We start from the raw sequence: 5,312 nt of genomic DNA on the forward strand, positions 1-5,312 counted from the left end.
GACTGACGCACTTTCCCTACTCAGCTGTACGAAGACAGGTTTAACTCCCAGCGCTGTACTGCTGCAGGTGTAGCCATACCCTAACTCTGCTCAGACTCTAACGCTCTGCAGACTAAAGGCATTTAGGTCTCTCCAGTCTCTCTAGGACTCAATTCCTTGGCTCAGCTTCTTCCAGGGACAAATCCAAGCCCCCTGCTCTGTCAGAGTCAAACCTGACGCGGACATTGTTGCCACACTAAGCCAGCTGTAGTGAGTGGTATTGGAATAGGTGGCTTGCTACAGCTGACCTGAAAAGTAATGATTCTCCCAAGGGAGAATAATTGACTGTGTTTGGGGTAAATGAAGTTTCCTTAATACTGAACTTTAATGGAGGGTTCAGATCCCATGGGTGCTGGAAGTAGAGGCCCTGGGCATGCCGCAGCACCCCCAGATTGAAGTGGTTTCCATTATATACAGGGTTTACAGTTTGGTTCAATAGCTCTCAGTAGCCCCACTATAAACATAGTTCCAGTACCACTACCAGATCCTATCCTACTCCACAGCAGCCTTCTAAGACCTTCAAGGGTCACAGAAAGCCCTTTTATTCCCAGTGGCTTCTCTGGCTCCCGTTTGCAGTGCTGCTGACAGGGTTAGTAGGACTGTCAGAGGATCCTATTCATTCACCTTCTTCTGTATTTTACAAGGATAGAGCAGTGGTTCCCGAACTGTCTCCATGCTTGACCCCAGAACCATCCAATAATGAGGATTCCACGTCCCACAAGCCTCTACACTCCTACTCCAAAGAACTCTTGTAGGTTTAAGAGTAGGTGACTACTTCTGTGGCTTGATCTACTCTTAGCTTAGAAAGATGGGGCCAGATATTCCAGAGCTCAGCTGCCAACCTACAGGGCACTTCTGGAAATCAGCCAGCTGCTGCAGGGTAGGGATTTCAGAAGTGCCTCAGGATATGTTGGCAGAGCAGGGAGAAGGGTGCTTCCTAGCATGGGTGGACAGACACACTGTTCTGCTCAAGTTAGCCTGGCTGGCAGCTCAGGCTAGCCACCTGAATACAAACCTGCCTGATCCCTTGGGAAGAGAAGAATGAGGGGAGATTTGATAGCTGCTTTCAACTGCCTGAAGGGGCGTTCCAAGAGGATGGATCTAGGCTGTTCTCAGTGGTAGCAGATGACAGAACAAGGAGTAATGATCTCAAGTTGCAGTGGGGGAGGTTTAGGTTGGATTTTAGGAAAAAAAATTTCACTAGGAGGGTGGTGAAACACTGGAATGGGTTACTTAGGGAGATGGTGGAATCTGCTTCCTTAGAGGTTTTTAAGGTCAGGCNGAAGATCCTGTGGTGAGGATAAAGAAGGTGTTTGGAGGAGGCCATGGGGAAGTAGCCCAGGGAGTTGTAGCTGTCATGCAGCTGTTACAGGAGGTACTATAGACAGTTGCAATCCACAGGGCTGGATCCTGGAGTAGAGGGTGAGCCCAGGTTCCCCCCAAACCTCCCAACTCCTGATCAGACACAGGAGGAGCTGACCCAGACTGTGGGGAAGATCACTGAGTTGAGCAAATCTGCCAAGAAGTGCAGGACCCACCAAGGTAGAGGAGGAACTTTGTCACACTATGTTATCTGAAACTGGTTTGAAGTAGTCTGTTAATTATGGTGTGACTTGAATACATAAGAGAAGCGATGCATCTTCCTGGAAGGATGTTACAAGCTGGATTAAAAAGTTTCAGAAAATAGTCAATTTCTGAGAGTAACATTGGTCACTCCCTCTCCTTTTTTTTCCTCTCTCCCAACCATCTCTTATACATGCTTCTGACCCTGTCTATAAACAAATATTGAAAACCTGAGATAGATAAGGCAGTCTCAGAGCAGAGAGGAACTACCTTATTTTTTTGAGATCTGGGAGAGTGGGATTCTGGGAAATGTAGTCCTTGCCTAGGGCAAAGCAAGCTGGGAAGTATATGAATCCTGTTCTCTCCCAAGAGTATGTGCACATTACAGATGTGATGGTGGTGCAGCACCATAGTATAAATGCTTCCTACAGTGATAGAAGTGTTTTTCTGTTTGTGTAGTTAATCCACCTCCCTGAGCAGCAGAAACTGTGTTGTCAGAAGAATTCTGCCATCAGTCTAGCTGTGTTTACACTGAGGGTTAAATAGGCTTAACTACGGTGCTCAGGGGTGTGAATTCTGAGTACCATAGCTATGTTGCCCTAACTTCTAAGAGCAGACAAGTCCTAAGTACCTGGAAGGAGGTAGGTTGTACTGAGGGACTTGCCCAGGGGTGAAAGTGAGCTGGTAGGGGCCGGTTCTCCATACCAGTAAGAACCCGCACCAGTTCATACCCAGCCCACATTAACGTCCCTGCCCCTTTTGCCTCCCCTGTCGGCAGCCCTGCTGGTAGGATCCGTATAGGCAGGGCTGCTGACGGGGGTGGGGTGGGGTGGTGGGGTGGAAGGGGATGGGCAACAACGTTAAAGCACTTTAAGGACGGTCCTTTGCAGCAGCAGCGCTTTAAGGATCCTCAGTGGGGCAGGGACATCAAAGCACTGCAGAGCCATTTACCACAGCAGTGCTTTAACATTCCCTACATTGGCGGTCCTTTGCTGCGGCAGGGCTTTAATGTGCCTGTGCCACCTGCCGACTGGGGGGCACAGCAATGTTAAAGTGCTGCATCGGCAAAGGGCCCTGTAGTGCTTTAATGTCCCCGCCCCATTGTCCGCCCCTCCCCCCCGCAGACTCCTATGGGTGGGGGAGGGGGCAAAAGGAGCAGTTGCCCTGGGGCTGGCAATTTAAAAGGGTCCAGGGCTCTGGGCCCTTTAAATCAACACGGGAGCCCTGGGCAGTGCGGACCAGGTGGCCTGAAAGGGCTAGTTGGGGGATGCTGACCCCCAACCCTGCCTCTTCTGCCCAAGGCCCCACCCCTTCCAGGGGCTGGGGCCAGAGCCATCCCCCTGCGCCCCCCACCTGTACCAGTAATACTTTCACCCCTGGACTTGCCTGAAAATTATCAGTACATACAACAAGGTTTGTCATTGTTTTCCCTTTTGCTTTGTAACTTTCTCTTTTCTTAAATGCAGGTATCTGACGCTGGTCTCATCTGATTTCTAAGAAACTACAGAAAAGCTGAGAGACAAGGCTGCAAGGAAGCATCAGGCATGCTCTGAACAAGCATTTAGTGTGTGGTCCTGGAAAAGTGGGGGGAGAGCTTTTGGGCCAGGTTCTGGCAAAAAAGAAGTACGGGACTGAGGTTTGGGGCTGTGAGCAAGGAAACTGTCTCCTATTGTTTAGGGAAACAAAGTTGTACATTCTTTCAAAATGGAAAAAAGATTGCATTAAAGGTACCTGACCCCATCCCAGATTTCTTCTCCAAACTGGAACAACCTGCAGGGACCTAAACTGTGACTAGCCACTTAGGTCAAAAGTGGTATCACTACCTACAGTGACAAATTGGAAAATCTAAGGCATTCCTTATACGCTGATCCAAAAATAACTCTTCTTGGCATATGAGCCTCCTCGCAAAAACCCGTTAGATCAGGAAAAGAATCTACTCCTCTCAATGGTTGTCGAGCAGTCTTCTTGCTTTCTGTTTAAACCATCAATTTTTCTGTTCCTCTTCTAAGCTGTTACTGTTGCAACTGTGCAAATGATGTGAATAATCCTAAAATTAAGAACATAAGAACGGCCATACTGGATCAGTCAGAGGCGTAGGGACACCCAGAGCAGAGGGTAGCATCCCTGACCATCTTGGCTAATAGCCATTAATGGACCTATCCAATTTTTTTTAATCCAGTTATAGTTTTGCCCTTCACAACATCCCCTGGCAATGGCTTCCACACATTGACTGTGCATTGTGTGAAGTAGTATTTCATTTTGCTTCTTTTAAAACTGCTGCCTATTAGTTGTGGTGGTTAGGCTTATAAAGCTTACAAAAGCCTGAAAAGGCAAGCATAATGTGAATGCCTTAGATCTTTGTCACCTATACAGTTGCCTGAGACCCTCTCTCTCCCTGGCCTTCCTACACATCTGATCGAACTGATATTACTAATAATAATGTTGTTCTCTGTCTCCCATTTCAAGTTCCAGAACATATTTCCCCATTGTTGCCTCTGATCACCTACTTGTGGCATCCATGCCCTGTGTCAATGTTCTCATTGTGGTTGCCTCTCATAAGTTGCATGCCAACCTGTCACACCGCCAGTAGGACTGTAGTAAATGGCTCTGCAGCAGAAGGTTGTCATTTGCAGTGCTCTGTTTTAGGCAGACAGCAGAGATAGTCAATAGCCACTAAGTCTTTCCAGGGCTCAACTCATTTGAGGTAAGTCTACCTTCATGGTCAAGTTTAAGAAGAAACTCCTATGAAGCCATAGATACACTTCCCCCCCACCCTCCAGCTTTATGTAATGAAAATACCTCAGGCCATTGGTGTTTGCTTTTGGAATATGCAGCTTTTCTTAAGCTTGGAGCCTTCCCAAAGTGACTTGGCTGTGAGCTTAATTGGAACCCCTTAATTCTCATTTCAAATACCAACCTTGCCTCACCTTCCCTCCTCTCCTGAATTTCCCTCTTAGCCTGGAGCTTTGTGGAAGGAACACCTGGCTGTTTCAAACATCATTCCTCCCTCAATTTTTCTGTCTGGACAAGTACCAGCAGAAACCCATTTTCATTATGCTTCATCTCCCTGGAGCAGAAAAGCTGTTGGCTGTAAACCTGCAGTGTGCAATGTCCTTACCCAGATAGTCATTATGGCACAGAAGATGGGTGCTTGGGGAGGAATTCTGAGACCTCAGGACCCAATAGAGGAAAAAGCTATAGGTTGTGCTGTGCTGCTAAATCCAGATCTTGAGTCTCTCCAGGATCCCAGAATTTGGAATTCACTCCTCATTCCTGGCATCTGCTGTGCAACAAAGATTCCCTCTCTTTGTCCCTTACATCAGGCTGTATTGAACAGCAAGTCCTAGGTATGCTGTTTAGTTCCTCAAAGAATGGACAGGCCTTTCCTTCAGCTCTTGACCTTCATTCATTGTCATGGGCCTTTTGGTGTTACATAGTACTGCCACCCCCAACAGTTTGAAACTCATGATTCAGATGTCCCCCAAAATTAGATTTTTTTTTTTAAAGAAAACCATTGTGATTCTTGGTTAGTTTTCAGACTCTTGTATGTATTGGGGAGGGCAGTGACATCTACTGTTATCTCAGTTTACAGTAAGTAAACTGACTTATTTTGGGGAATGGGAAGGAGGCCACTGCAGGAGCTCTGAATAGAAGATCCAATTGAGATAAAATTGCAAACTTGCCTCAGATACTGCCTGATAGTGTAGAGG

The sequence above is a fragment of the Chelonoidis abingdonii genome, chromosome 1, assembly GCF_003597395.2.
Source record: "Chelonoidis abingdonii isolate Lonesome George chromosome 1, CheloAbing_2.0, whole genome shotgun sequence".
Classification (NCBI taxonomy): domain Eukaryota; kingdom Metazoa; phylum Chordata; order Testudines; family Testudinidae; genus Chelonoidis; species Chelonoidis abingdonii.